Here is a 26,423-nt window from a genome sequence, read left to right as displayed (position 1 = left end):
GGTTTGAGTCTACTGAACCGAAGATAGCAAGAAATGGGTCTGGGGTAATAATTTTGTTAAATGCCTTTGATATGTAGTCAAACACAAGGGTCCAGAAGGAGGCTAATTTAGGACAGGACCAAAACTGGTGGGCAAGTGTTCCGGTGTATTGTTTGCATTTGTCGCATAGCGGGGAAGTGTTAGGGTATATGGCATGGAGTCTTGCTTTGGGGTAGTGTAGTCTGTGTACCACTTTGAATTGTATCAAGGTGTGTCTAGCGTTAACGGAGCTGAGGTGTATGTTTGAAAGGGTCCTCTCCCATAACTCTGCTGAGATTGCAGCATTCAGTTCAAGTTCCCATTGAGTTTTCAGTTTGTTATCAGGCAATTTTACATGGGATTGTAGAACATGATAAAAAAAGGAAACTGATCCTTTTGCCCCGGGTTCATGTTTGAGAATGCTGTCCAGCATGGCATGTGCAGGTTTGTGCTTATAATTTGTGCAATGGGTTCTCAAAAAATTTCTGATTTGCAGGTATCTGTAGAAATGTGTTGCTGATACGCCGTGCAGCTCTTGAAGTTGTTGAAAAGACATACATTTGCCACCATGGTATAAATCTTTAATAGTAACAATGTTTTTGTCCTTCCACTTAAGAAAGGTTGGGTCTGTCAGGGCTGGAGAGAAGGCATGATTATGGTAAATTGGGCTATCTGTGTATACCTTGGGTAGGTTGAGAAATGCCTGCACATGTTTCCAAATTTTAAGAGAATGGAGAACAACTGGGTTTTTTATATGTACTGGTATTTTGATCTTATCAGGGTTATTCAAAAGTGCTGGAAGAGAGGTTCTACCACATGAAGCTAGTTCCATTTGGAGCCATGAGGGTCTACTCGCTTGTGGGTCGTTTGCAGACAAACAGTTGCGCCAAAAGGATAGCACATTCAAGTTGGCTGCCCAATAATAAAATTTAAACTGAGGTAGGCTGAAGCCTCTTTCTCGTTTATATTTACACAGGTGGTTTTTGGAAATTCTGGCTATTTTGTTATTCCACAAGAAGGGTGTGACAATAGAGTCCAGCATTTTGAAATAAGAGAGGGGGATACATACTGGGATGCACTGAAAGACATATAAGAGTCTTGGGAGAAATACCATCTTTATGGCATTAATACGGCCAACCATAGAGATAGGGAGTGTATTCCAAAATTCGATGTTACGTTTCAATTGTGTAATCTTACATTCCCAATTGGTCTTCAAGAGTTTCCCGTGGTCTCGTGTGGCTATTATGCCGAGGTATTTAAGCTGTTCACTTTCTAATTTAAAAGGCGTGGAGCGCAGGAAGTCAAGGTCTACTTTTTCAGATATTGGCATCAGTTCACTCTTTCTGAAGTTTATTTTGTATCCTGAAAATGTTCCGAACGTTTCAATTAATTGTAATAACGGAGGAATTGAAGATTTTGGGTGAGACAAAAATAAAATTACGTCATCTGCAAAAAGAGATAAGGAATGCGATGTGTTATGAACCTGAATTGGAGCAATATCACGACTGGCTCTGATTTGACAGGCTAGTGCTTCAATTGACATATTGAAGAGGTATGGGGAGCAAGAGCAGCCCTGACGGACACCTCTCTGGAGCTGGAATGGTTTTGACAACTCTCCATTTGTAATTATGGAAGCTTGAGGATGGGCATAAATAATACTTATCCAATGGATAAATTTTTTACCGAAGCCAAAGTGTTGTAGGGTGGAGAGCATATACTTCCATTCTATGTGGTCGAAAGCCTTTTCTGTGTCCAGGGCAATTACTACTGATTCCTCTTTGTGTTTATGGTACATAATGTTAAAGAGGCGGCGCAGGTTGGAGTATATGTGTCGACCAGGAGTAAATCCTGTTTGGTCCGGATGTATAATTGAGGCCATGTGTCTGGAAAGCCGGTTTGCAAGCACCTTATGTATCTTCATCTCCATTTGTAGCAAGGAGATTGGGCGGTATGAGGACATTTCCAGTGAGTCTCTGTCTTTTTTTAAAATAAGTGTAATATTGGCATTGTATAATGAGGGAGGTAGTTGAGATGTTTCTTTTGAGTGATTGAACATGCGCAGAAGTAGTGGAGCAACAGTAGATAAGCAGGTCTTATAGAACTCAATGACAAATCCGTCAGGGCCGGCAGCTTTGTTATTTGGAAATTGGGATATGGCAGTTTTAACTTCATTTAAGGTAATCTCATCATCCAACATCTTAACTGCTTCTTCGTTTAATGTGGGAAGGTGGCTGTTTTCTAGAAATTGATTCATGGTTTGGGTGTCAGTGGGTTTGCTTTTGGACTGGTACAAATCTTCATAAAATTGTGCAAAGCACTTGTTAATTTCAGCCGGATCTGTTGTAAGTTTGCCATTCTTGTTTTTGATCTTATGGATGGCTCGGCTTGCTTGAGACTGACGCAGCTGTCTCGCTAATAATCTGTGAGGTTTGTCTCCCAGTTCGAAATATTGCTGTTGAGTTTTGAAAAGCATTACGCCAACTCGATGGGATAGGATGGTGTTATATTCAAATCTTAATTTAGTAATTGACTCGAGTGTGGCATCACTCTGATTGGATTTATACAAATTTTCTAAAGTAAATATTTTGCGCTCTATTTCTTTAAGTCGATTGTTTTCTTTTCTCTTCTTATTGACTTCGTAGGATATAATATGGTCCCTCATGACAACTTTTAAGGATTCCCACAAAGCAGAGTCGTTTACCTCACCAGTATCGTTTTCTGCGAGGAAGTAGGAAATGTGTATTTTTAAGTATTCAGTAAACTCCCTATCAAATAGCAGTGTGGGATCGAGACGCCATTGCCGACACTGCGTTTTCTGCCCTTCGACTTTTAATACTAATGCTAGAACTGAGTGGTCTGAAATTAAAGCGGGCTGATATGTTACTTTTTCCACATAAGATAACAATTTGGAATCTAACAGAAAATAGTCAATACGGGAATAAGATTTATGGACTGGGGAGAAGAAGGAATAGTCTCTGTCTTTAGGGTGAGTGAGTCGCCATATGTCAACAAAATTTAGATTATTCATTAGCGTGTTCAGGAGGATACTTGAGTTTGACTTCTGGAGAGATTTTGATTGTTGTTTATCTAGGAGTGGGTCGAGTGTGCAGTTGAAGTCCCCGCCAATGATCACATTAGTGTCTGTGAGATTCGGGATAGCATTAAAGACCTTCTGGAAGAACTGGGGGTCATCGAAATTAGGTGCATAAATATTTACAAAAGTAACAGGTAAAGAATGTAATTTGCCGGAAACTATCAGAAACCTGCCGTTGGGGTCACAAATGGTAGAAGAGTGTGTGAATGGGATGTTTTTTCTGAATAGTATTGCAACCCCTCTAGCTTTGGTATTAAAATTGGCTTGATATATTTGGTCTATCCAGCTGACTCTAAGTCTGCCTTTAGCATTCTGTTTAATGTGTGTTTCTTGTAAAAACACAATATCTGCGGATAGTGACTTAAGGTGTGAGAACACTTTGGCTCTCTTATTAACATGACCCAATCCTCTCACATTCCAGCTTAAGATATTGTAGCCCCCCACATGCGCTTGCCCCTCAACTGGGTGTGACATTGTCGCATGTTTTGGCAAAGACAGCTGATGCAAAAATAAACTTTAGTGACATAAACTCGAACAAAGGAAAAATACATAAACAAACAGAGAAGGGGCTACAATCCCAAACACTGTAGCCAAAACACTTACCCCGCCCACGGAGCCGCGGGCGCACCGGACCCCCAGAAGGGGACCCGAAAGCCCAGGCCCCGCTCTCCAATTCTGCTCCAGGAACAGGAGCCGACAGGAGATGAATGGATGTCTCTAACTTCCGGGAGAGCCTGGCTAAGAGCTCCATCCCGCCTAACTCGTGGGGGGAGAGCCCCTGAACTTACAATACTGACCATGTATAGGTAACAATAACTTGGGTACTAAGGGCATGTGGGAATCAAGCCACAGTAATGTGTATGCATAATTATGTACACACACATACCCCCATATGTATACACATATACACGCGCATTCACACTGAAATCACTGAAATAAAACAAGATGACAGGGCGAAGTTAATGGCAAAATAATGTAACGGAAGGCAGTACAACATCCGGGCGCGCAACAGTATTAGTAGAGGAATTGGGAGCTACGAACAATGGCAAAGCATTTAATTGTTTTACCCTTAGCCACAGAACAGTATTTCAGATAGAGATCACAGCATAATACAGGGAGTTGTTTCAGGAAGATGTATCCCCTACAGCGAGTAACAATGTGGAAATTACCTTAGCAGTCGTCGGATCAGGGTGACTGTTCAGAGTCCAAATAAGTCCAAAAGAAAGAACCCCACCGGGGTTAGGTCCGCTGTGAAAAGGTGAGTTAATTCTCCGTTGATTGCTGGAATTTCGATTAAAGTTCCGATCGGTACCGGACCGATCGCAGAGAGCAGGCTGGAGATAGTCGTTCGGCTCGCCGCAGCCCGTCACCGATCCGATCGCTGCACTGGAGGTCTCAGTCCACGGAATACAGTCAAAGCCTGTCGCGCGTCCAGAGGTCGGCCACCCAAAACTGAAGTCCCGTCGTTTTTCAGCGATGTCCCGTGGTGAAATGCTGAACTCAGTCGGAGCTCATGTGCTTGGTAAAAAATTGTTCAGCCTCTTCTGGGGTGTGGAACTTGCGCTCCACCTGTTGGTGTGTTAGGCACAGGACGGCCGGGTAGCGCAGTGAAAACTTGATTCCCCTCTGGTACAGCTTGGATTTGATGAGGTTAAAAGTGGCACGCTTCTTGGCGAGGGCCGTGCTTAAATCAGGAAAAATGAAAATCTTGTTACCTTTGTAGATTAGCTGGCCCCTTTTACGGGCAATTGAAAGCACTTGCTCCCTCTCTTGATAACGCAGAAAGCGCATAATAATTGGCCTGGGTCACGCTCCCTGAGCGGGCATCGCCCTCCAGGCTCGGTGGGCTCTGTCCAGCTCCGGTGGGGTGGTAAAGTTGTCATCCTGGAGGAGGTCGACTAGGAACTTGGACATAAATGCGGTAGCAGCCTTTCCCTCACTGCCCTCTGGAAGTCCTATCACACGAAGGTTGTTGCGACGGGATCTATTCTCAAGGTCCTCCGCCTTCTCTGTCAGCTCCGTGTTCTCGGCTTGAAGTGTAGCCACTAGCCTCTCCAAGCTAGTTAGCCTGTCGCTGTGATCGGACAGGGAGACCTCCATATCTGCCAGGCGTGGGTCGTAGTCCTCAATTTTTTTGAGAACAGCGTCAAGGGTGAGCTGGATGGGCGAAAGTGAGTCTTGGATTTCGCTGGAAATGGCTGCCCGGTTTTTCTCCAGCTCGGCTTTAAGCTCGGATATAGTCAAAGGTCCCCCGGAGTCCGCCGCCATGTTAGCCGTGTGGTCGGTTGGCGTTGTGGGGTCCGCAGACGCCACGTTTTTTCCCCTCACTGAGGTCGTTTTGTTTTTGCCCGACATGGTGGAGAGAGAGCCAGTCAACTTCGAACCACAAATCCAATAAAGTTTTACAAGTTTTGGTCGTTCAGACTATATAAGTTTAGGAAATGCTCGGAGCTACTCCCTGCACGTCTGGCTCAACCATGTGCCATACCGGAAGCCGTCCATGCATGAAGTTTTTAATGCTCATTGGGCATGTCAGGAGATACATAAAAGCCTCTTGCGCCCATCATCATAACCAAACAGGAAGTCCGCCATATTTTTTTTTTAATGCAAGAAAAATGGCTGAAATTCCTTTTTGACAGGTTAGCTATTTGAACGAACTCCTACAACAGCGTTTATCCGATCATCGTGAACTCAGTGTCAGTGTGTTCTGGACATGTTGAAGATCTCTCGTTGTGCTCCGCACGTTATTTCGTCAAAGGGCGTGGCCACGGCGTGGCATCAAAGTTTGATGTATCGGCGCACTCCAATTTCTTTAACCTTTGATGACTGTAAGGCCTGCTGCTTGCCAACTTCTCGCGGCTGCACTCCTGCAGTCGCACTCTAGCGGTCGCGACACACGCCGACATGCACGGGGTGCTTCGGTCCCTTCATCACCGCTTGCGGTTTTAATTAGGGACCGAAGCACTGACCAGTGCGAAGGACCCTATTGTAACCCTAATGATTATTATTTTTAGGGACCGAAGCACTGACCAGTGCGAAGGACCCTATTGTAACCCTAATGATTATTATTATTTTTATGTTTTTTGTTCCGCCTCTTTGGAGCCACTTTTGACGGCTTGAACGTGAATGAAAACTCATCACAATCTCCAACGTCATCGGGTCTGGCGAAAAATTTGATATTCTTGTCATTTTGTAAAAAAAATGTGCAAAATGACTCAATGGCGCCACCTTCAAATTTTCAAAAGGGCCTCCCCATTGAGGTTTTTTCATCGTACGTGCACGAAAATTTTTATACACATTAAGCATGCGAGATCTCACATAAAGTCCTCTTACACCTATATTCAAAACCAAACAGGAAGTCCGCCATATTTTTTTTCAATGGCAAAAATTCGCGTTTCACAGGTTAGCTATTTGAACGAACTCCTCCAAAAGCGTTTATCCCATTGACACAATGAGAATGTCAGTGTGTTCTCGACATGTTGAAGATCTCCCGTTGTGCTCTGCACGTTATTTCCTCAAAGGGCGTGGTCATACGGACGCGTTGTTCGTCACAAACAGGAAGTAGTTTGTTACGGGCCTCAATATAGTCATACATTCATCAATCATCATACACATGATCCCAGTGGAAAAATAAAACTAGACATGTTGGCATAAAAAGTGGGCGTGAATAATTTACTCAGTGGCGCCCCCTTGAAATTTTCAAAAAGGCCTCCCCATTGAGGTTTTTTTGTCCTATATACACGAATTTTTTTATGCTTATTGGGCATGTCAGGACCTACATAAAATCCTCTTACACCTATAGTCATTACCAAATAGGAAGTCCGCCATATTTTTTTGAATGCACCAAAAATGGCCGAAATTCACATTTCACAGGTTAGCTATTTGAACGAACTCCTACAACAGCGTTTATTCGATCATCGTGAACTCAGTGTCAGTGTATTCTAGACATGTTGAAGATCTCTCGTTGTGCTCCGCACGTTATTTCGGTTAAGGGCGTGGCCATGGCGTACCATCAAACATTGATGTCTCGGCGCACCCCTATTTTACCTTTCTGAAAGGCCTCCCCATAGAGGTTTTTTTCTTTTACATGCATGACAATTTTTTTGTACGTTCATAATGTCAGGACCTACATAAAATCCTCTTACGCCCATAGTCAAAGCCAAACAGGAAGTCCGCCATATTTTTTTTCAATTGCGAAAATTCGCGTTTCACAGGTTAGCTATTTGAACGAACTCCTCCAAAAGCAATTACCCGATTGACACAATGAGAATGTCAGTGTGATCTTGACATGTTGAAGATCTCTCGTTGTGCTCTGCACATTATTTCCTCAAAGGGCGTGGTCATACGGACGCGTTGTTTGTCACAAACAGGAAGTACTTAATATAGTCACACATTCATCAAACATCACACAAATGATCCCAGTGGGAAAATAAAACTAGACATATTGGCACAAAAAGTGGGCGTGGCTAAATGTCTCAGTGGCGCCCCCTTGAAATTTTCAAAAAGACCTCCTTATAGAGGTTTTTTTGGCTTACGTGCATGAAATTGTTTATGCTCATTGGGCATGTCAGGAGATACATAAAAGCCTCTTACACCCATAGTCAAAACCCAACAGGAAGTCCACCAAATTTTTTTTTAATGGCTGAAATTCGCGGTTTACAGGTTAGCTATCTGAACGAACTCCTCCAAAAGCGTTTATCCGATCATCGCAAACTCAATCTTAGTGTGTTCTACACATGTTGAAGATCTCTCGTTGTGCTCTGCACGTTATTTCGTTCAAGGGCGTGGCGATGGCGTACCATCAAACATTGATGTCTCGGCGCACCCCTATTTTACCTTTCTGAAAGGCCTCCCCATAGAGGTTTTCTTCTTTTACATGCATGACAATTTTTTTGTACATTCATAATGTCAGGACCTACAAAAAATCCTCTTACACCCATAGTCAATACTAAACAGGAAGTCCGCCATATTTTTTTTTAATGGCGAAAATTCGCGTTTCACAGGTTAGCTATTTGAACGAACTCCTCCAAAAGCGATTATCCGATTGACACAATGAGAATGTCAGTGTGATCTTGACATGTTGAAGATCTCTCGTTTTGCTCTGCACGTTATTTCGTTAAAGGGCGTGGTCGTACATACGCGTTGTTTGTCACAAACAGGAAGTAGTTTGTTACAGTGCTTAATATAGGTGTAGAGTCACCAAACATCAGACACATGATCCTTGGGGAAAAGTTAAACTTGTCATGTTGTTATAATAAGTGGGCGTGGCTAAATGACTCAGTGGCGCCCCCATGAAATCTTAAAAATGGCCTCCCCATAGAGGTTTCTTTTTCCTACATGCATGAGATTCTTTATGCTCATTGGGCATGTCAGAAGCTACATAAAATCCTCTTCAACCCATGGTCAAAACCCAACAGGAAGTCCGCCATATTTCTTTTGAATGGCTGAAATTTGCAGTTTACAGGTTAGCTATTTGAACGAACTCCTCCAAAAGCAATTATCCAATGGACACAATGAGAATGTCAGTGTGTTCTCGACATGTTGAAGATCTCTCGTTGTGCTCCGCACGTTATTTCCTCAAAAGGCGTGGTCTTACGGATGCGTTGTTCGTCACAAACAGGAAGTAGTTTGTTTCGGGCCTTAATATAGTCATACATTCATTAAACATCACACACATGATCCCAGTGGAACAATGAAACTAGAAATCTTGGCACAAAAAGTGGGCGTGGTTAAATGACTCAGTGGCGCCCCCTTGAAATTTTCAAAAAGGCCTCCCCATTGAGGTTTTTTTGTCCTACATACACAAATTTTTTTATGCTCATTGGGCATGTCAGGAGCTACATAAAATCCTCTTACACACATTGTCATAACCCAACAGGAAGTCCGCCATATTTTTTTTGAATGGCTGAAATTCGCGGTTCACAGGATAGCTATTTGAACAAACTCCTCCAAAAGCGTTTATCCGATCATCGTAAACTCAGTGTCAGTGTGTTTTGGACATGTTGAAGATCTCTCGTTGTGCTCCGCACGTTATTTCGTTTAAGGGTGTGGCCACGGCGTACCATCAAACTTTGATGTCTCGGCACACTCCAATTTCTTAACCTTCGATGACTGTAAGGCCTGCTGCTTGGCCACGTGTCGCGGCTGCACTCCCGCGGTCGCACTCTCGCGGTCGCGACACGCGCCGACATGCGTGGGGTGCTTCGGTCCCTTCATCACCGCTTGCGGTTTTAATTAGGGACCGAAGCACTGACCAGTGCGAAGGACCCTCTTGTTTTTCATATGATTATTAGGGACCGAAGCACTGACCAGTGCGAAGGACCCTATTGTAACCCTAATGATTATTAGGGACCGAAGCACTGACCAGTGCGAAGGACCCTCTTGTTTTTCATATGATTATTAGGGACCGAAGCACTGACCAGTGCGAAGGACCCTATTGTTTTCCTTACGATTATTTTTTTTTTTTTCCTTCCGCCACTTCGGAGCCATTTTTGACGGCTTGAACGTGAATGAAAACTCACCAAAATCTCCAATGTCATCGGGTCTGGCGAAAAATTTTATATTCTCGTCATTTCGTAAAAGAAATTAGCAAAATGACTCAGTGGCGCCCCCTTCAAATTTTCAAAAGGGCCTCCGCATTGAGGTTTTTTCATCGTATGTGCACGACAATTTTTAGGCACATTCAGCATGCGAGATCTCACATAAAATCCTCTTACACCCATAGTCAAAACCAAACAGGAAGTCCGCCATATTTTTTTTCAATGGCGAAAATTTGCATTTCACAGGTTAGCTATTTGAACGAACTCCTCCAAAAGCGTTTATCCCATTGACACAATGAGAATGTCAGTGTGTTCTCGACATGTTGAAGATCTCTCGTTGTTCTCTGCACATTATTTCCTCAAAGGGCGTGGTCATACGGACGCGTTGTTCGTCACAAACAGGAAGTAGTTTGTAACGGGCCTCAATATAGTCATACATTCATCAAACATCATACAAATGATCCCAGTGGAAAAATAAAACTAGAGATGTTGGCATAAAAAGTGGGCGTGGCTAATTTACTCAGTGGCGCCCCCTTGAAATTTTCAAAAAGGCCTCCCCATTTAGGTTTTTTTGTCCTACATACACAAAAATTTTTATGCTCATTGGGCATGTCAGGACCTACATAAAATCCTCTTACACCTATAGTCATAACCAAACAGGAAGTCCGCCATATTTTTTTGAATGCAACAAAAATGGCCGAAATTCACGTTTCACAGGTTAGCTATTTGAACGAACTCCTACAACAGCGTTTATCCGATCATCGTAAACTCAGTGTCAGTGTATTCTAGGCATGTTGAAGATCTCTCGTTGTGCTCCGCACGTTATTTCGTTTAAGGGCGTGGCCATGGCGTACCATCAAACATTGATGTCTCGGCGCACTCCAATTTCTTAACCTTCGATGACTGTAAGGCCTGCTGCTTGGCCACGTGTCGCGGCTGCACTCCCGCGGTCGCACTCTCGCGGTCGCGACACGCGCCGACATGCGTGGGGTGCTTCGGTCCCTTCATCACCGCTTGCGGTTTTAATTAGGGACCGAAGCACTGACCAGTGCGAAGGACCCTCTTGTTTTTCATATGATTATTAGGGACCGAAGCACTGACCAGTGCGAAGGACCCTATTGTAACCCTAATGATTATTAGGGACCGAAGCACTGACCAGTGCGAAGGACCCTCTTGTTTTTCATATGATTATTAGGGACCGAAGCACTGACCAGTGCGAAGGACCCTATTGTTTTCCTTACGATTATTATTTTTTTTTTCCTTCCGCCACTTCGGAGCCATTTTTGACGGCTTGAACGTGAATGAAAACTCACCAAAATCTCCAATGTCATCGGGTCTGGCGAAAAATTTTATATTCTCGTCATTTCGTAAAAAAAATTAGCAAAATGACTCAGTGGCGCCCCCTTCAAATTTTCAAAAGGGCCTCCGCATTGAGGTTTTTTCATCGTATGTGCACGACAATTTTTAGGCACATTCAGCATGCGAGATCTCACATAAAATCCTCTTACACCCATAGTCAAAACCAAACAGGAAGTCCGCCATATTTTTTTTCAATGGCGAAAATTCGCATTTCACAGGTTAGCTATTTGAACGAACTCCTCCAAAAGCGTTTATCCCATTGACACAATGAGAATGTCAGTGTGTTCTCGACATGTTGAAGATCTCTCGTTGTTCTCTGCACATTATTTCCTCAAAGGGCGTGGTCATACGGACGCGTTGTTCGTCACAAACAGGAAGTAGTTTGTAACGGGCCTCAATATAGTCATACATTCATCAAACATCATACAAATGATCCCAGTGGAAAAATAAAACTAGAGATGTTGGCATAAAAAGTGGGCGTGGCTAATTTACTCAGTGGCGCCCCCTTGAAATTTTCAAAAAGGCCTCCCCATTTAGGTTTTTTTGTCCTACATACACACATTTTTTTATGCTCATTGGGCATGTCAGGACCTACATAAAATCCTCTTACACCTATAGTCATAACCAAACAGGAAGTCCGCCATATTTTTTTGAATGCAACAAAAATGGCCGAAATTCACGTTTCACAGGTTAGCTATTTGAACGAACTCCTACAACAGCGTTTATCCGATCATCGTAAACTCAGTGTCAGTGTATTCTAGGCATGTTGAAGATCTCTCGTTGTGCTCCGCACGTTATTTCGTTTAAGGGCGTGGCCATGGCGTACCATCAAACATTGATGTCTCGGCGCACCCCTATTTTACCTTTCTGAAAGGCCTCCCCATAGAGGTTTTTTTCTTTTACATGCATGACAATTTTTTTGTACATTCATAATGTCAGGACCTACAATAAATCCTCTTACACCCATAGTCAAAACTAAACAGGAAATCCGCCATATTTTTTTTTAATGGCGAAAATTCTCGTTTTAAAGGTTACCTATTTGAACGAACTCCTATAAAAGCGTTTACCTGATTGACAAAAAGTCAGTGTTTGTGTGATCTTGACATGTTGAAGATCTCTCGTTGTGCTCTGCACGTTATTTCCTCAAAGGTCGTGGTCATACGGACGAGTTGTTCGTCACAAACAGGAAGTAGTTTGTTATGGGTCTTAATATAGGTGTAGAGTCACCAAACATCAGACATATAATCCCTGTAGAAAAATAAAACTTGTCATGTTGTTATAATAAGTGGGCGTGGCTAAATGACTCAGTGGCGCCCCCATGAAATCTTAAAAATGGCCTCCCCATAGAGCTTTCTTTGTCCTACATGCATGAAATGTTTTATGCTCATTGGGCATGACAGGAGCTACATAAAATCCTCTTACACCCATGGTCAAAACCCAACAGGAAGTCCGCCATATTTCTTTTCAATGGCGAAAATTCGCGTTTCATAGGTTAGCTATTTGAACGAACTACTACAACAGCGTTTATCCGATCATCGTAAACTCAGTGTCAGTGTATTCTAGACATGTTGAAGATCTCTCGTTGTGCTCCGCACGTTATTTCGTTTAAGGGCGTGGCCATGGCGTACCATCAAACATTGATGTCTCGGCTCACCCCTAATATACCTTTCTGAAAGACCTCCCCTTTGAGGTTTTCTTCTCTGACATCCATGACAATTTTTTTGTATGTTAATAGTGTCAGGAACGACAATAAATCCTCTTGCACACATAGTCAAAACCAAACAGGAAGCCCGCCATATTTTTTTGAATGCAACAAAAATGGCCGAAATTCACGTTTCACAGGTTAGCTATTTGAACGAACTCCTACAACAGCGTTTATCCGATCATCGTAAAATCAGTGTCAGTGTATTCTAGACATGTTGAAGATCTCTCGTTGTGCTCCGCACGTTATTTCGTTTAAGGGCGTGGCCATGGCGTACCATCAAACATTGATGTCTCGGCGCACCCCTATTTTACCTTTCTGAAAGGCCTCCCCATAGAGGTTTTTTTCTTTTACATGCATGACAATTTTTTTGTACATTCATAATGTCAGGACCTACAATAAATCCTCTCACACCCATAGTCAATACTAAACAGGAAGTCCGCCATATTTTTTTTTAATGGCAAAAATTCGCGTTTCACAGGTTAGCTATTTGAACGAACTCCTCCAAAAGCGTTTATCCGATTGACACAATGAGAATGTCAGTGTGTTCTCGACATGTTGAAGATCTCTCGTTGTGCTCTGCACCTTATTTCCTTAAAGGGCGTGGTCATACGGACGCGTTGTTCGTCACCAACAGGAAGTAGTTTGTGACACTGCTTACTATAGGCTTAGAGTCATCAAACACAACACACATGATCCCAGTAGAAAAATTAAACTTGTCATGTTGTTTTAATAAGTGGGCGTGGCTAAATGACTCAGTGGCGCCCCCATGAAATTTTAAAAATGGCCCGCCCATAGAGGTTTCTTTGTCCTACATGCATGAAATTTTGTATGCTCATTAGGCATGTCAGGAGCTACATAAAATCCTCTTACACCCATGGTCAAAACCCAACAGGAAGTCCGCCATATTTTTTTTGAATGGCTGAAATTCGCGATTCACAGGTTAGCTATCTGAGCGAACTCCTCCAAAAGAGTTTATCCGATCATCGTAAACTCAATCTTAGTGTGTTCTAGACATGTTGAAGATCTCTTGTTGTGCTCCGCACGTTATTTCGTCAAAGGGCGTGGCCACGGCGTACCATCAAACTTTGATGTCTCGGCTCACTCCAACTTTTTAACCTTCGATGACTGTAAGGCCTGCTGCTTGGCCTCGTGTCGCGCCTTCACACCCGTGGTTGCACTCTCGCAGTCGCGACATGCGCCGACATGCGCGGGGTGCTTCGGTCCCTTCATCACCGCTTGCGGTTTTAAATTTTTTTCTTTTCTTTTTCGGTCCGTCAGTTTGACGTCACTTTTGACGGCTTGAACGTGAATGAAAACTCATCAAAATCTCCAATGTCATCGGGTCTGGCGAAAAATTTGATATTCTCGTCATTTCGTAAAACAACTTCGCAAAATGACTCAGTGGCGCCCCCTTCAAATTTTCAAAAGGGCCTCCCCATTGAGGCTTTTTCATCGTATGTGCACGAGAATTTTTATGCACATTAAGCATGCAAGATCTCACATAAAATCCTCTTACGCCCATAGTCAAAACCAAACAGGAAGTCCGCCATATTTCTTTTCAAGGGCGAAAATTCGCGTTTTACAGGTTAGCTATTTGAACGAACTCCTCCAAAAGCAATTATCTGATTGACACAATGAGAATGTCAGTGTGTTCTCGACATGTTGAAGATCTCTCGTTGTGCTCTGCACATTATTTCCTCAAAGGGTGTGGTCATACGGACGCGTTGTTCGTCACAAACAGGAAGTAGTTTGTTACGGGCCTTAATATAGTCATAGATTCATCAAACATCACACACATGATCCCAGTGGAACAATAAAACTAGACATGTTGGCATAAAAAGTGGGCGTGGCTAAATGACTCAGTGGCGCCACCTTGAAATTTTCAAAAAGTCCTCCCCATAGAGGTTTTTTTGTCCTACGTGCATGAATTTTTTTATTCTTCTTAAGCATGTCAGGAGCTACATAAAATCCTCTCACACCCATCGTCATAACCAAACAGGAAGTCCGCCATATTTTTTTGAATGCAACAAAAATGGCTGAAATTCCTTTTTCACAGGTTAGCTATTTGAACGAACTCCTCCAACAGCGTTTATCCGATCATCGTAAACTCAGTGTCAGTGTATTCTAAACATGTTGAAGATCTCTCGTTGTGCTCTGCACGTTATTTCGTTTAAGGGCGTGGCGATGGCGTACCATCAAACATTGATGTCTCGGCGCACCCATATTTTCCCTTTCTGAAAGACCTCCCCATAGAGGTTTTTTTCTCTGACATGCATGACAATTTTCTTGTATGTTAATAGTGTCAGGAACTACAATAAATCCTCTTGCACACATAGTCAAAACTAAACACGAAGTCCGCCATATTTTTTTTGAGTGGGTCAAATCCACGTTTCACAGGTTACCTATTTGAACGAACTCCTATAAAAGCGTTTATCTGATTGACAAAAAGTCAGTGTTTGTGTGATCTTGACATGTTGAAGATCTCTCGTTGTGCTCTGCACGTTATTTCCTCAAAGGGCGTGGTCATACGGACGCGTTGTTCGTCACAAACAGGAAGTAGTTTGTAACGGGCCGTAATATAGTCATACATTCATCAAACATCACAAACATGATTCCAGTGGAAAAATAAAACTAGACATGTTGGCATAAAAAGTGGGCGTGGCGAAATGACTCAGTGGCGCCCCCTTGAAATTTTCAAAAAGGCCTCCCTATAGAGGTTTTTTTGGCCTACGTGCATGAAATCTTTTATGCTCATTGGGCATGTCAGGAGATACATAAAAGCCTCATACACCCATGGTCATAACCAAACAGGAAGTCCGCCATATTTTTTTTAATGCAAGAAAAATGGCTGAAATTCCTTTTTCACAGGTTAGCTATTTAAACGAACTCCTACAACAGCGTTTATCCGATCATCGTGAACTCAGTGTCAGTGTGTTCTGGACATGTTGAAGATCTCTCGTTGTGCTCTGCACAATATTTCGTCAAAGGGCGTGGCCACGGCGTACCATCAAACTTTGATGTCTCGGCACACTCCAATTTTTTAACCTTCGATGACTGTAAGGCCTGCTGCTTGGCCACGTGTCGCGGCTGCACTCCCGCGGTCGCACTCTCGCGGTCGTGACACGCGCCGACAAGCGCGGGGTGCTTCGGTCCCTTCATCACTGCTTGCGGTTTTAATTAGGGACCGAAGCACTGACCAGTGCGAAGGACCCTATTGTTCTTCAAATGATTATTTAGGGACCGAAGCGCTGACCAGTGCGAAGGACCCTATTGTAACCCTAATGATTATTTATTAGGGACCGAAGCACTGACCAGTGCGAAGGCCCCTATTGTTCTTCAAATGTTTTTTTTTTTTTTTTTTCTCCGGTCCGTCTCTTTGACGCCATTTTTGACGGCTTGAACGTGAATGAAAACTCATCAAAATCTCCAACATCATCGGGTCTGGCGAAAAATTTGATATTCTGGTCATTTCGTAGAAACTTTTCGCAAGATGACTCAGTGGCGCCCCCTTCCAATTTTCAAAAGGGCCTCCCCATTGAGGTTTTTTCGTTGTACGTACATGAAAAATTTTAATGCCCATTAAGCATGCAAGATCTCACATAAAATCCTCTTACACCCATAGTCAATACAAAACAGGAAGTCCGCCATATTTTTTTTTAATGGCAAAAATTCGCGTTTCACAGGTTAGTTATTTGAACGAACTCCTACAACAGCGATTATCCGATCATCATGAACTCAGTGTCAGTGCGTTCTGGACATGTTGAAGATCTCTCGTTGGGCTCCGCACGTTATTTCGTCAAAGGGCGTGGCCACGGCATACCATCAAACTTTGATGTCTCGGCACACTCCAATTTTTTAACCTTCGATGACTGTAAGGCCTGCTGCTTGGCCAAGTGTCGCGGCTGCACTCCCGCGGTCGCACTCTCGCAATTGCGACACGCGCCGACATGCGCGGGGTGCTTCGGTCCCTTCATCACCGCTTGCGGTTTTAATTTTATTTTATTTTTTTTCGGTCCGTCTCTTTGGAGCCACTTTTGATGGCTTGAACGTGAATGAAAACTCATCAAAATCTCCAATGTCACCGGGTCTGGCGAAGAATTTGATATTCTCGTCATTTCGTAAAAATAATTTGCAAAATGAGTCAATGGCGCCCTCTTCAAATTTTCAAAAGGGCCTCCCCATTGAGGTTTTTTCATCGTACGTGCACGACAATTTTTACGCACATTAAGCATGCGAGATCTCACATAAAATCCTCTTACACCCATAGTCAAAACCAAACAGGAAGTCCGCCATATTTTTTTCCAATGGCGAAAATTCGCGATTCACAGGTTAGCTATTTGAACGAACTCCTCCAAAAGCGTTTATCCCATTGATACAATGAGAATGTCAGTGTGTTCTCGACATGTTGAAGATCTCTCGTTGTGCTCTGCACGTTATTTCCTCAAAGGGCGTGGTCATACGGACGCGTTGTTCGTCACAAACAGGAAGTAGTTTGTTACGGGCGTTAATATAGTCATACATTCATCAAACATCACACACATGATCCCAGTGGAAAAATAAAACTAGACATGTTGGCATAAAAAGTGGGCGTGGCTAATTTACTCAGTGGCGCCCCCTTGAAAACTTCAAAAAGGCCTCCCCATTGAGGTTTTTTTATCCTACATACACGATTTTTTTTATGCTCATTGGGCATGTCAGGACCTACATAAAATCCTCTTACACCTATCGTCATAACCAAACAGGAAGTCCGCCATATTTTTTTGAATGCAACAAAAATGGCCGAAATTCACGTTTCACAGGCTAGCTATTTGAACGAACTCCTACAACAGCGTTTGTCCGATCATCGTAAACTCAGTGTCAGTGTATTATAGACATGTTGAAGATCTCTCGTTGTGCTCCGCACGTTATTTCGTTTAAGGGCGTGGCCATGGCGTACCATCAAACATTGATGCCTCGGCGCACCCCTATTTTACCTTTCTGAAAGGCCTCCCCATAGAGCTTTTTTCTTTTACATGCATGACAATTTTTTGGTACATTCATAGTGTCAGGACCTACAATAAATCCTCTTACACCCATAGTCAATACTAAACAGGAAGTCCGCCATATCTTTTTTTAATGCCGAAAATTCGCGTTTCACAGGTTAGCTATTTGAACGAACTCCTCCAAAAGCAATTATGTGATTGACACAATGAGAATGTCAGTGTGTTCTCGACATGTTGAAGATCTCTCGTTGTGCTCTGCACGTTATTTCCTCAAAGGGTGTGGTCATACGGACGTGATGTTCGTCACAAACAGGAAGTAGTTTGTTACAGTGCTTAATATAGGCGTAGAGGCATCAAACATTACACACATGATCCCAGTAGAAAAATTAAACTACACCTGTTGGTATACTAAGTGGGCGTGGCTAAATGACTCAGTGGCGCCCCCATGACATTTTAAAAATGGCCTCCCCATAGAGGTTTCTTTGTCCTACATGCATGACATTTTTTATGCTCATTGGGCATTTCAGGAGCTACATAAAATCCTCTTACACTCATCGTCATAACCAAACAGGAAGTCCGCCATATTTTTTTGAAGGCAAGAAAAATGGCTGAAATTCCTTTTTCACAGGTTAGCTATTTGAACGAACTCCTCCAAAAGCGTTTATCCGATCATTGCAAACTCAATCTTAGTGTGTTCTAGACATGTTGAAGATCTCTCGTTGTGCTCTGCACGTTATTTCCTCAAAAGGCGTGGTCATACGGACGCGTTGTTCGTCACAAACAGGAAGTAGTTTGTTACGGGCCTTAATATAGTCATAGATTCATCAAACATCACACACATGATCCCAGTGGAACAATAAAACTAGACATGTTGGCATAAAAAGTGGGCGTGGCTAAATGACTCAGTGGTGCCACCTTGAAATTTTCAAAAAGGCCTCCCCATAGAGGTTTTTTTGTCCTACGTGCATGAATTTTTTTATGCTTCTTAAGCATGTCAGGAGCTACATAAAATCCTCTCACACCCATCGTCATAACCAAACAGGAAGTCCGCCATATTTTTTTGAATGCAACAAAAATGGCTGAAATTCCTTTTTCACAGGTTAGCTATTTGAACGAACTCCTCCAACAGCGTTTATCCGATCATCGTAAACTCAGTGTCAGTGTATTCTAAACATGTTGAAGATCTCTCGTTGTGCTCTGCACGTTATTTCGTTTAAGGGCGTGGCGATGGCGTACCATCAAACATTGATGTCTCGGCGCACCCATATTTTCCCTTTCTGAAAGACCTCCCCATAGAGGTTTTTTTCTCTGACATGCATGACAATTTTCTTGTATGTTAATAGTGTCAGGAACTACAATAAATCCTCTTGCACACATAGTCAAAACTAAACACGAAGTCCGCCATATTTTTTTTGAGTGGGTCAAATCCACGTTTCACAGGTTACCTATTTGAACGAACTCCTATAAAAGCGTTTATCTGATTGACAAAAAGTCAGTGTTTGTGTGATCTTGACATGTTGAAGATCTCTCGTTGTGCTCCGCACGTTATTTCGTCAAAGGGCGTGGTCTTACGGACGCGTTGTTCGTCACAAACAGGAAGTAGTTTGTTACGGGCCTTAATATAGTCATACATTCATCAAACATCACACACACGATCCCAGTGGAAAAATAAAACTAGACATGTTGGCATAAAAAGTGGGCGTGGCTAAATAACTCAGTGGCGCCCCCTTGAAATTTTCAAAAAGGCCTCCCCATTAAGGTTTTTTTGTCCTACATACACAATTTTTTTTATGCTCATTGGGCATGTCAGGAGCTACATAAAATCCTCATACACCCATTGTCATAACCAAACAGGAAGTCCGCCATATTTTTTTTGAATGGCTGAAAATCGCGGTTCACAGGTTAGCTATCTGAACGAACTCCTCCAAAAGCGTTTATCCAATCATTGTAAACTCTGTGTCAGTGTGTTCTAGCCATGTTGAAGATCTCTCGTTGTGCTCCGCACGTTATTTCGTCAAAGGGCGTGGCCACGGCGTACCATGAAACTTTGATGTCTCGGCACACTCCTATTTTTTAACCTTCGATTACTGTAAGGCCTGCTGCTTGGCCACGTGTCGCGGCTGCACTCCCGTGGTTGCACTCTTGTGGTCGCGACACACGCCGACATGCGTGGGGTGCTTCGGTCCCTTCATCACCGCTTGCGGTTTTAATTTTCGTTTCTTTTTCTTCCGTCTCTTTGGAGCCATTTTTGACGGCTTGAACGTGAATGAATACTCATCAAAATCTCCAACGTCATCGGGTCTGGCGAAAATATCAAATTTTTCGCCATTTCATAAAATAAAAATCGCAAAATGACTCAGTGGCGCCCCCTTCAAATTTTCAAAAGGGCCTCCCCATTGAGGTTTTTTCATCGTACGTGCAAGACAATTTTTAGGCACATTAAGCATGCGAGATCTCACATAAAATCCTCTTACACCCATAGTCAAAACCAAACAGGAAGTCCGCCATATTTATTTTCAATGGTGAAAATTCGCATTTCACAGGTTAGCTATTTGAACGAACTCCTCCAAAAGCAATTATCCCATTGACACAATGAGAATGTCAGTGTGATCTTGACATGTTGAAGATCTCTCGTTGTGATCTGCACGTTATTTCGTTAAAGGGCATGGTCTTACATACGCGTTGTCACAAACAGGAAGTAGTTTGTTACAGTGCTTAATATAGGTGTAGAGTCACCAAACATCATACACATGATCCCAGTGGAAAAATAAAACTACACATGTTGGTATAATAAGTGGGCGTGGCTACATGACTCAGTGGCGCCCCCTTGAAATTTTCAAAAAGGCCTCCCCATTGAGGTTTTTTTGGCCTACATGCATGAACTTTTTTATACTCATTTGGCATGTCAGGAGCTACATAAAATCCTCTTACACCCATAGTCATAACCAAACAGGAAGTCCGACATATTTTTTTGAATGCAAGAAAAATGGCTGAAATTACTTTTTCACAGGTTAGCTATTTGAACGAACTCCTCCAAAAGCAATTACCCGATTGACACAATGAGAATGTCAGTGTGTTCTCGACATGTTGAAGATCTCTCGTTGTGCTCTGCACGTTATTTCCTCAAAGGGCGTGGTCATACGGACGCGTTGTTCGCCACAAACAGGAAGTAGTTTGTTATGGGTCTTAATATAGGTGTAGAGTCACCACACATCAGACACATGATCCCTGTAGAAAAATTAAACTTGTCATGTTGTTATAAGAAGTGGGCGTGGCTAAATGACTCAGTGGCGCCACCAGGAAATCTTGAAAATGGCCTTCCCATAGAGGTTTCTTTGTCCTACTTGCATGAATTTTTTTATACTCATTAAGCATGTCAGGAGCAACATAAAATCTTCTCACACCCATCGTCATAACCAAACAGGAAGTCCACCATAGTTTGTTGAAAGCAACAAAAATGGCCGAAACGCCTCTTTTACAGGTTAGCTATTTGAACGAACTCCTCCAACAGCGTTTATCTGATCATCGTAAACTCAGTGTCAGTGTATTCTAGACATGTTGAAGATCTCTCGTTGTGCTCCGCACGTTATTTCGTTTAAGGGCGTGGCCATGGCGTACCATCAAACATTGATGTCTTGGCACACCCATATTTTACCTTTCTGAAAGGCCTCCCCATAGAGGTTTTTTTGTTTTACGTGCATGACAATTTTTTTGTACGTTCATAATGTCAGGACCTACATAAAATCCTCTTACGCCCATAGTCAAAGCCAAACAGGAAGTCCGCCATATTTTTTTTCAATGGCGAAAATTCGCGTTTCACAGGTTAGCTATTTGAACCAACTCTTCCAAAAGCAATTACCCGATTGACACAATGAGAATGTCAGTGTGTTCTCGACATGTTGAAGATCTCTCGTTGTGCTCTGCACGTTATTTCCTCAAAGGGCGTGGTCATACGGACGCGTTGTTCGTCACAAACAGGAAGTAGTTTGTTACGAGACTTAATATAGTCACACATTCATCAAACATCACACAAATGATCCCAGTGGAAAAATAAAACTAGACATGTTGGCATAAAAAGTGGGCGTGGCTAAATGACTCAGTGGCGCCCCCTTGAAATTTTCAAAAAGGCCTCTCTATAGAGGTTTATTTGGCCTACGTGCATGAAATTGTTTATGCTCATTGGGCATGTCAGTAGATACATAAAATCCTCTTACACCCATTGTCATCACCAAACAGGAAGTCCGCCATATTTTTTTTGAATGGCTGAAATTCGCGGTTCACAGGCTAGCTATTTGAACGAACTCCTACAACAGCGTTTATCCGATCATCGTAAACTCAGTGTCAGTGTATTCTAGACATGTTGAAGATCTCTCGTTGTGCTCCGCACGTTATTTCGTTTAAGGGCGTGGCCATGGCGTACCATCAAACATTGATGCCTCGGCGCACCCCTATTTTACCTTTCTGAAAGGCCTCCCCATAGAGGTTTTTTCTTTTACATGCATGACAATTTTTTTGTACATCCATAATGTCAGGACCTACAATAAATCCTCTTACACCCATAGTCAATACTAAACAGGAAGTCCGCCATATTTTCTGTCAATGGCGAAAATTCGCGTTTCACAGGTTAGCTATTTGAACGAACTTCTCCAAAAGCGTTTATCCCATTGACACAATGAGAATGTCAGTGTGTTCTCGACATGTTGAAGATCTCTCGTTGTGCTCTGCATGTTATTTCCTCAAAGGGCGTGGTCATACGTACGCGTTGTTCGTCACAAACAGGAAGTAGTTTGTTACGGGCCTCAATATAGTCATACATTCATCAAACATCATACACATGATCCCAGTGGAAAAATAAAACTAGACATGTTGGCATAAAAAGTGGGCGTGAATAATTTACTCAGTGGCGCCCCCTTGAAATTTTCAAAAAGGCCTCCCCATTGAGGTTTTTTTGTCCTATATACACGAATTTTTTTATGCTCATTGGGCATGTCAGGACATACATAAAATCCTCTTACACCCATGGTCAATACTAAACAGGAAGTCCGCCATATTATTTTTCAATGGCGAAAATTCGAGATTTACAGGTTAGCTATTTGAACGAACTCCTCCAAAAGCAATTATCCGATGGACACAATGAGAATGTCAGTGTGTTCTCGACATGTTGAAGATCTCTCGTTGTGCTCTGCATGTTATTTCCTCAAAGGGCGTGGTCATACGGACGCGTTGTTCGCCACAAACAGGAAGTAGTTTGTTATGGGTCTTAATATAGGTGTAGAGTCACCACACATCAGACACATGATCCCTGTAGAAAAATTAAACTTGTCATGTTGTTATAAGAAGTGGGCGTGGCTAAATGACTCAGTGGCGCCACCAGGAAATCTTGAAAATGGCCTTCCCATAGAGGTTTCTTTGTCCTACTTGCATGAATTTTTTTATACTCATTAAGCATGTCAGGAGCAACATAAAATCTTCTCACACCCATCGTCATAACCAAACAGGAAGTCCACCATAGTTTGTTGAAAGCAACAAAAATGGCCGAAACGCCTCTTTTACAGGTTAGCTATTTGAACGAACTCCTCCAACAGCGTTTATCTGATCATCGTAAACTCAGTGTCAGTGTATTCTAGACATGTTGAAGATCTCTCGTTGTGCTCCGCACGTTATTTCGTTTAAGGGCGTGGCCATGGCGTACCATCAAACATTGATGTCTTGGCACACCCATATTTTACCTTTCTGAAAGGCCTCCCCATAGAGGTTTTTTTGTTTTACGTGCATGACAATTTTTTTGTACGTTCATAATGTCAGGACCTACATAAAATCCTCTTACGCCCATAGTCAAAGCCAAACAGGAAGTCCGCCATATTTTTTTTCAATGGCGAAAATTCGCGTTTCACAGGTTAGCTATTTGAACCAACTCTTCCAAAAGCAATTACCCGATTGACACAATGAGAATGTCAGTGTGTTCTCGACATGTTGAAGATCTCTCGTTGTGCTCTGCACGTTATTTCCTCAAAGGGCGTGGTCATACGGACGCGTTGTTCGTCACAAACAGGAAGTAGTTTGTTACGAGACTTAATATAGTCACACATTCATCAAACATCACACAAATGATCCCAGTGGAAAAATAAAACTAGACATGTTGGCATAAAAAGTGGGCGTGGCTAAATGACTCAGTGGCGCCCCCTTGAAATTTTCAAAAAGGCCTCTCTATAGAGGTTTATTTGGCCTACGTGCATGAAATTGTTTATGCTCATTGGGCATGTCAGTAGATACATAAAATCCTCTTACACCCATTGTCATCACCAAACAGGAAGTCCGCCATATTTTTTTTGAATGGCTGAAATTCGCGGTTCACAGGCTAGCTATTTGAACGAACTCCTACAACAGCGTTTATCCGATCATCGTAAACTCAGTGTCAGTGTATTCTAGACATGTTGAAGATCTCTCGTTGTGCTCCGCACGTTATTTCGTTTAAGGGCGTGGCCATGGCGTACCATCAAACATTGATGCCTCGGCGCACCCCTATTTTACCTTTCTGAAAGGCCTCCCCATAGAGGTTTTTTCTTTTACATGCATGACAATTTTTTTGTACATCCATAATGTCAGGACCTACAATAAATCCTCTTACACCCATAGTCAATACTAAACAGGAAGTCCGCCATATTTTCTTTCAATGGCGAAAATTCGCGTTTCACAGGTTAGCTATTTGAACGAACTTCTCCAAAAGCGTTTATCCCATTGACACAATGAGAATGTCAGTGTGTTCTCGACATGTTGAAGATCTCTCGTTGTGCTCTGCATGTTATTTCCTCAAAGGGCGTGGTCATACGTACGCGTTGTTCGTCACAAACAGGAAGTAGTTTGTTACGGGCCTCAATATAGTCATACATTCATCAAACATCATACACATGATCCCAGTGGAAAAATAAAACTAGACATGTTGGCATAAAAAGTGGGCGTGAATAATTTACTCAGTGGCGCCCCCTTGAAATTTTCAAAAAGGCCTCCCCATTGAGGTTTTTTTGTCCTATATACACGAATTTTTTTATGCTCATTGGGCATGTCAGGACATACATAAAATCCTCTTACACCCATGGTCAATACTAAACAGGAAGTCCGCCATATTATTTTTCAATGGCGAAAATTCGAGATTTACAGGTTAGCTATTTGAACGAACTCCTCCAAAAGCAATTATCCGATGGACACAATGAGAATGTCAGTGTGTTCTCGACATGTTGAAGATCTCTCGTTGTGCTCTGCATGTTATTTCCTCAAAGGGCGTGGTCATACGTACGCGTTGTTCGTCACAAACAGGAAGTAGTTTGTTACGGGCCTCAATATAGTCATACATTCATCAAACATCATACACATGATCCCAGTAGAAAAATAACACTAGACATGTTGGCATAAAAAGTGGGCGTGGCTAAATGACTCAGTGGCGCCCCCTTGAAATTTTCAAAAAGGCCTCCCCATTGAGGTTTTTTTATCCTACATACACGAATTTTTTTATGTTCATTGGGCATGTCAGGACATACATAAAATCCTCTTACACCCATGGTCAAAACCAAACAGGAAGTCCGCCATATTTTTTTTGAATGGCTGAAATTCGAGGTTTACAGGTTAGCTATTTGAACGAACTCCTCCAAAAGCAATTATCCGATGGACACAATGAGAATGTCAGTGTGTTCTCGACATGTTGAAGATCTCTCGTTGTGCTCCGCACGTTATTTCCTCAAAAGGCGTGGTCTTACGGATGCGTTGTTCGTCACAAACAGGAAGTAGTTTGTTTCGGGCCTTAATATAGTCATACATTCATCAAACATCACACACATGATCCCAGTGGAAAAATGAAACTAGACATCTTGGCACAAAAAGTGGGCGTGGCTAAATGACTCAGTGGCGCCCCCTTGAAATTTTCAAAAAGGCCTCCCTATTGAGGTTTTTTTGTCCTACATACACAAATTTTTTTGTGCTCATTGGGCATGTTAGGAGCTACATAAAATCCTCTTACACCCATTGTCATAACCAAACAGGAAGTCCGCCATATTTTTTTTGAATGGCTGAAATTCGCGTTTCACAGGTTAGCTATCTGAACGAACTCCTCCAAAAGCGTTTATCTGATCATCGTAAACTCAATCTTAGTGTATTCTAGACATGTTGAAGATCTCTCGTTGTGCTCCGCACGTTATTTCGTCAAAGGGCGTGGCCACGGCGTACCATCAAACTTTGATGTCTCGGCACACCCCATTTTTTTTACCTTCGATGACTGTAAGTCCTGCTGCTTGGCCTCGTGTCGCAGCTGCACTCCCGCGGTCGCACTCTCACGGTCTCAACACACGCCGACATGCACGGGGTGCTTCGGCTCCTTCATCACTGCTTGCGGTTTTAATTTTTATTTTTTTTCTCTGGTCCGTCTCTTTGACGCCATTTTTGACGGCTTGAACGTGAATGAAAACTCATCAAAATCTCCCACGTCATCAGGTCTGGCGAAAAATTTGATATTTTCACCATTTCGCATTAAAAATTCGCAAAATGACTCAGTGGCGCCCCCTTCAAATTTTCAAAAGGGCCTACCTTTTGAGGTTTTTTTGTCCTACATACACGAAATTTCTGATACTCATTGGGCATGTCAGGAGCTACATAAAATCCTCTTACACCCATAGTCATAACCAAACAGGACGTCCGCCATATTTTTTTGAATGCAACAAAAATGGTTAAAATTCCTT

This window comes from Symphodus melops (assembly GCF_947650265.1).
Source record: "Symphodus melops genome assembly, chromosome: 3".
Taxonomy (NCBI): domain Eukaryota; kingdom Metazoa; phylum Chordata; class Actinopteri; order Labriformes; family Labridae; genus Symphodus; species Symphodus melops.
Note: the sequence above shows the minus strand (reverse complement) of the source record.